The sequence below is a fragment of the Bos mutus genome, chromosome 21 (genome assembly GCF_027580195.1).
Source record: "Bos mutus isolate GX-2022 chromosome 21, NWIPB_WYAK_1.1, whole genome shotgun sequence".
Lineage (NCBI taxonomy): Eukaryota > Metazoa > Chordata > Mammalia > Artiodactyla > Bovidae > Bos > Bos mutus.
Genome location: NC_091637.1, coordinates 60,199,761 through 60,206,920, shown reverse-complemented (window position 1 = coordinate 60,206,920; position 7,160 = coordinate 60,199,761). Strand labels below are relative to the sequence as shown.

The following is a 7,160-nucleotide window of genomic DNA, read 5'->3' as shown; positions in this document are numbered from 1 at the left end:
GGGGTCTGTGAAGCTGGCTGAAAGGAGTCCGTGGAAGGAAGTGACCCGTGCTCTGCTGCCCCTTTAGGGTAGGAGGGCTCTTGGGGTTGTGTGCGGACAAGTAGTATTTCGTGGGATGACACTCCCCAGAAAGACCGAGGGTGGGGAGGACCTGTGGGGATGTCAGAATGCCTGGGGTATTCCTTTATTTATTTGGGATTGGTCGCTTTCACCCCACGGCCTCAGTCCAGCGTCTGGCATTTAGAAGAAAGTTAGGTCTCCTTTGCCGGTTTGTTTGCTTTGGATCCTGTAAAGGCCAATCGCACGATGGTCGTGTGGCCCTAATAGGGATGCTTGGTTGTGCTTGTTTGCTTCACTGTGACAGATCGTAAAAGCGGGTGTTGCAAAAGCGCTGAAGCTGCACTCTTGTGTTCTGCTTGCCATCCAGAGGTTGTGAATTGACTCATATTAACAGGTGCTTCATGTATCGTTGTTCCTGCATCCGTGTGCTCAGCGCATAGTATTTTACTTCATGTGTATTTCAGCTTTGAGTTTGGCAAGAATGAAGGGGTTCTCCCAAGTTTCCAAACTCTTTATTTGTTCCCCTAGAGTTTGCTGCTCACAGTTTGAATTGGTTTTACTGTTCTGAAGTATCACTGTTCTGTTACTATTCTAAAACCTTTCCAACAGGGTTTACATTAAGGAAATCATCAATATAGGTGACTTTTCTGTGGTAATTGGGCAAAAGAAAAGGAAACTTTTTTTCTTTTAGTGTAAGTTGTGTAAAAAGCTCAAGTGTTTTGTCTTTTCCTTTTATTTAAAAGCATTTTAACAGAGTAATGACTTTCTTAGTCATAGAAACCCAAAAAACTCACATTATGGTAACACCTTATTGACTGTTGAATGAATTTGTACTGTTATAAATAAGCATATAATTTTATCAGCAAGTGGATGACCTCAACTAGGGAGAGGACACACAGAAGAGTGGGAAGAATCCTGGCTTGAGTAACAGAAGAACCACGTCCTCCTCCCACCCTCCCAGGCCAGCCCATGCTGCCACAGTTATCATGGTGACAGTGGGTATAGTAATTCACCTGAGTTCAGTAAATATTAATGGAGTATCCTCTCCTCGCCAGGCACTGTGTCAGGGAACTCCATTGCCGTAATTCTTACCAAAAGATAGGGATTCTGATGAATATTTTAAAATTCATTGACCTGTAAGTCTGTCCTTTTGGTACAGTTATGACTAGGCTATCTTGAAGGAGAAGGTTGGACATTTATTAACAGTCTTGTTTAGGTCAAATGACTTTAGTGCATTATTTTTTAATTTTTAGTATTCATTTATTTATTGAAGTATAGTTGACTTACAGTGCTGTATGTATGCATTATTCTTTAATGACTTTTCATGTTAACCCTGTAAGATGGGTATTCATATTTCCATTTTACAGATGGAAGTAAATAATATGCCTGAGATTATTATATCACACATATAGCGAGGGGAATAGTGAGAACTCAAGTCTAATTCCTAAGCCTACTATTTCTTCATTAATCACATGGCTTCAAGCCAAGGAAGGAGCAGTTAATATAATTGAGCATTTGTTTATTTCAGGCACTGTCTGGGCACTCTCATTTGTGAGGTTTTATTTAATCCTCATAGGAAAATCACAAGTGGTAATATTTGAATTTTGCAATTTGACTTCAGAATCATTGGAAAAATAACTTATGGTTGGACTTAATCCGAAGGTGATGTTTTATTCTGCTTCTTGAAGGTGAAGAATATGCCCAGCCAAAATGATAATGTCGAATAAAATATCCAGTACACACTGGCTGTTGCTGATTTCTTTAATTATCATGTGCTGTGTTCATGACTAAGATAAATCCTGGTGTGACATTTAGATATACCTATTTAAACTTCTGATTCCAAATTCATTTACTTCTGACATTTGATTTTAATGACTTTCATGATTGAAAAAAAAAGATACCTCACAGAGATTCGTAGATCCAAATGGGGGAATACTGTCACTGACAACGTTCTGAGGTTTCAATTCTCAACTGTCAGTTATGCACAAGATTGTGTTGAAATCACTTTTGACATTCCCTTCTTCCTTGATCTCAATCAATTATTCTTGCTAATTAGTTGGATGATGCTACATTTATATATGTATATATTATAAACTTTAAAACCCCATTTTAAGAGCTTTGTTCAAAATACTTTAAATTTATTGAGATAATTTTTCATGTTTTCAAACCTTTGTAACCTGTCTAGATGATGACTTAAAAAATAGGGTTTTAATAGATATTTTTTCAGCTACAAAATCATATAACAGTGGAAACATTTCCAAATGTAAATTTTAAAAATGTTCTCCATAGTAGAAATACCCTTTCAGAAGCTACTTTTCTCACTCATTAATGAAGTGGTATCTTTACTTTTAAATGACAGATTGTGGGCTGCCAGACTCACCCTCTGCAATGGTCCACACTCTGTCTGTGGAGTGTGTTTCTCTCTAAATTACTTTTTACCTATCAAAAAAAAAAAGTTATGTTTGGTTTTTTGGAGTATAACTGCTATTGGAGTATAATGGCATATACTACTGATAGTCAAGTGTCATCACATAAAAGGTAAGTGTATTTAAAATTCTAATCTTTGTGAAGAGGAAAATTGCTTATTATCTTTAAAGTCAACTTCTAAATGTTTGATCATAAGAAAATCAGAAACTTACTGTCATTTTCTGTCTGTCACAGAGATTCTACTGTGTGAAGGTCTGTTTTTTTATGTAGACTGTATGCTCAAGTGTCAGTGCGTTGAAATGGAACATCCAACCAAGGGTGCCGCTCTTCACCCTTCCCATTGTCTTCTCTTGGTGCGGTCTGGTGTGAGGCCTGAGGCAGAATGCAGATATCTATTTGTATATTAAGTATAGTACCACTTTTACATCTGCTCTAACTTTATTTGAATGGTGATGCCTGGGTTTAAACTAGTAAGGATGTATTCTTTTCCGAGTTAGTCTTATGATACGTATTAAAAAGAAGCGTACAACTTAACTGTTTGCTTTTCTTCTTCTGCCAAGCGCACCTTAAATTCCTAATAGTGCTTACCATTGTGCTAGCTAGGCACTGGGGAAGACAAGGAACAATAGTTGGCATAAAGTATTGACTTCGTACCAGGAACCACGTTGGTACCTTTACGTGTTATTTCATTTACACTCACAGTAACCTTGAGAAATTGGTGTTTTCCCTGTTCTATGGATGGGGCTTCCCAGCTGGCACAGTTGGTAAAGAAGCTGCCTATCAGTACAGGAGACACAAGAGATACGGGTTCAGTCCCTGGCTTGGGAAGATCCCCTGGAGTAGGAAAGGGCAACCCACTCTACTATTCTTGCCGGAATGGTTGCAGCGAGTTGTACATGACTGAGCATGCGCTGGCGGGCGGGCTGGTTGTTTTATGGATGAGGAAATTGAGACTCATGTTAAAAACTTGTCCAGAACCACCCAGCTCATAAGTGACTGAGCTACTGTGTTTTGTTTTCTTTTTTTTGAGCTACTGTGTCTTAAAACTACTATATACCTTGTCCATTTTTAAATTGACTTAAAACGTTTTCATTATAAGTTTAAATGTGTGTGTGTCTGTTGTGTCCGACCCTTTGCAACCCCGTAGACCACAGCCCACCAGGCCCCTCTGTCCATGGGATTCTCCAGGCAAGAACAGTGGAGTGGGTTGCCACTTCTTCTCCAAAAGGAACTATAGAAAGAAAGAAAGTGAAGTCACTCAGTCATGTCCAACTCTTTGCGACCCCATGGACTGTAGCCTACCAGGCTCCTCCATCCATGCAATTTTCCAGGCAAGACTACTGGAGTGGCTTGCCATTTCCTTCTCCATATAAGTTTAAATAGTTGAGGATAATTTTTGTTGTGTTGTAAATACTTATATAATAAAAATATAGTTTTTTTTAACCCAGTAAGATCTAAATTCCCACCATTATATATATAAACATATTTAAACAAGGTCATCATTAGTAGCTGGAAATTTAACAGTGTATATTTTTCTGTTGAACTCATATGTCTGTTCAACTTCTCTGCACAATTTTTTCATAATTCATGTATTTTATCCTAATTCATGTATTTTGTTCTTGTATCTTTTATTGATCATGCTGTCATTTCTCTATAATAAGACATGTAACTAAATTTAAATTATCATTGAAAATTTTTGTCACAAGCTTTCTTTTGCATTAAGTGAATATTTTTCTAGTGTAACATTTTAATTCCCACAATGATTTCTTCACTATTTTTTCTTTTTCTTTTTTTTGAATTTTTTTGGTCGTTTAATTGGTTTGCTCCAGGACTTACCATGTTGATCTTACCAGTATCTCCTTCACATATCATTAAACTTTTAAGTATTAAATTTTTCTTCTGGATTGTTTTGTTATTACAGTTATAAGTGCAGTTGATCAAAACAATATAATATATTTTACATTTGAATAACTAAACATAAGAACTTTTATTAGAAATATATTTATTGATGTTTTGGGTGTGTTTTCTCCTTTCCCCTGCTTTCTTCAGGTATCCTTGGATGAATATACTTACAACTAGAATTTGATAGGGTTCAGCATAAATTGCATTCTAAACTTTTAAGATAGTCATAAGCTTGAGAAACACTTGTCATTAATAAGTAGATGAGAATTGTAGGGATTTTGCAGTAACAAAATCACTTAGTTCTTTGATCTTTTTTATGGCAATGCCAAAAAATGTGTGTCAAATGGGAAAAGGCCAGAAGACTTAATTGGTGGTTCTGCCTGAAGATTTTTATATCCTAGACAGTGCCTAAGGGATGATTCAGGAGGGGGAAAAGATAGCGCGTTTTTTTGGCTCAGTGGGAGAGGGGGACTGTACAAGGGAATGTGGGAAAGCGGACCCAACCCCATGCCGCTTCTCAGAAGGTCCATTTTAGGAAAGAACATATTTGGAGATTGCGTGTGTGCTCTGTCTCTCAGTCATGTCCTGCTCTTTGCAACCCCACGGACTGTTGCCCTCCAGGCTCCTCTGTCTGTGGGATTTCACAGGCAAGAATACTGGAGCGCCTTGCCGTTTCCTCCTCCTGGAGATCTTCCCAACCCAGGGATGGAACCCAAGTCTCCTGCTTGGCAGGTGGATTCTTTACCCCTGAGCCACCAGGAAAGCCCATTTGGAGTTTAGGGATCTGGATACTTATACTTTAAAACCAGCCAGGCTCATGTACTCTTTAGGAAATCTGTAGGATCACACGAATACCAGTGTGAAGAAAGCCTGTTAAAGTAGTAACCTCCAGTGAAATAATGTGTGCCATTCTAAATCTCCACATTCAATGTGAGCTTTGTAGATGAAGAATTACAACACTACCCTTATGCAATATGGCATACAGAAAGCATCTTCATGTAGACTGGCATTTGATAAATATTTATTGCTTTAATGTAAAAGTATATTGTCTGTTAAAAAAAACCCATTTAATTATTCTTCTAACTGTGTTTATATCCATCTGTCGTCCTTCTGTTGTAGTTAACCCTTTACTGAAATTGCTTTCAGTGGGATCACCTAAACCCTGTCACTAAGTTCAGTGGACATTAAAAAGGTCTTTGACTTCTTGTAGTTTTTGTTGCACTTGATCATTCTTTATGTTATGTTTCCACAGTTTTCTGGGACAAGAGTTTCTCTTGATTTTCTTTCTACTTCTCTGCTTATTATTATTTTGTTGTTGTTCACTTTGCAAGTTCCTTTTTCTTGACTTGTTTCTTAAATGTTGGTGTTTATCAGGATTCTGTCCTAGGTCTCTGGCCTTTCTACTCTATGTTAGTTGTAAAAGTCTGTCTCTCCTCACTCCTGTGGCTTCATTTACCTTCTGTGTTTATAAAGCCCCTCTGTATAACAGGCCCCCATGGCTCTCCTGAACTCTAGACCAGAGCACCCGCTTGTGTCCTGGACATCTCCACCTGGGAGTCTGCTCAAATACACTCTCTGGAACTGAGCTTCTCACCTCTCCCTCCCCTAACTCAGTACATGGCATCACTGTCAAAGCCGTTGCCCAGGCCAGCAACTTGGGAATTATTTTTGATTCCTTCTTTTCTTTTCCACTCATTATGCCAGTTATTTCTACTTCTTAATATGTTATTAAAAAAATCCATCCACCTCTTGCTCTTCTCATTGTCCCTATCCTTGCCAAGCCAATTTCTCTTAGTTTCTGTTATTTGTAACAGCCTTTCTGCTTGAGTTTTGCTTCCTCCTGTGAGTGGCCCATGGGATAGTTCTTTTCTCATCATGGCGCCCTTGCTTAAAACCTTTCAGTGGTTTCACATTGCCCTTGAGATAAATTTCAAACTCTTTAACATTAATTACAAGGGTTTTTGGATCCCGCTCACCCTTATCTGTGTAGCCTTATCTCTGGCTCATCAGCCTGGCATTCTACACTGAAGCCTAAAGCAGCTTTTTCCCTCTGCCCAAATACTCTTGTGTCTCAGATATATGTATTTGCACATACTGACCTCTGCCTTTCTTGAATCCTTCTACATGCTACTGTATCTGTCTGGACCATTGTGTGCAATTAACTCCTCAGCTCTTTGGTCTCAGCTTTAAATAGCACTTCCTCAGGTGGCCTGCCTTGAATCTCCAGACTAGGTTCTTTTACAAGCTAAAGTAGTACAGTGTATTTCCTCTGTCATTCAACTCATCACATATGTCTTTCGTAGTAAGCTATTTTGTCAGCTTACTGAGGACCAGGAATCATCTGTGTCTTGGTCTCTGATTTCTTTATCCTTAGTGCCTGAGACATGTATAAACGTATTTGTTGTTCAGTCACTAAGTCGTGTCCACCTCTTTGTGATCCAATGGACTGCAGTATGCCAGGTTTCCCAGCCCTTCACTGTCTCCCAGAGTTTGCTCAGACTCATGTCCATTGAATTGGTGATGCCATCCTGCCATCTCATCCTCTGTCGTCCCCTTCTCCTCCTGCCCTCAGTCTTTCCCAGCATCAGGGTCTTTTCCAGTGAGTTGGCTCTTTGCATCAGGTGGCCAAAGTACTGGAGCTTCAGCTTTAGCATCAGTCCTTGCAGTGCAGATTCAGGGTTGATTTCCTTTAGGATTGACTGATTTGATCACCTTGCAGTCCAAGGGAGTCTCAGGAGTCTTCTCCAGCACCACAACTCGAAAGCATCAGT

At 39.0% G+C, this 7,160-nt stretch overlaps 1 protein-coding gene across 1 annotated transcript in view; it reads left to right on the top strand.

The window, feature by feature from the left end:
* ATG2B (autophagy related 2B) overlaps positions 1-7,160 on the top strand; it is an 81,231-nt gene that overhangs the window by 871 nt on the left and 73,200 nt on the right. The gene's annotated exons all lie outside the window — the stretch shown is intronic.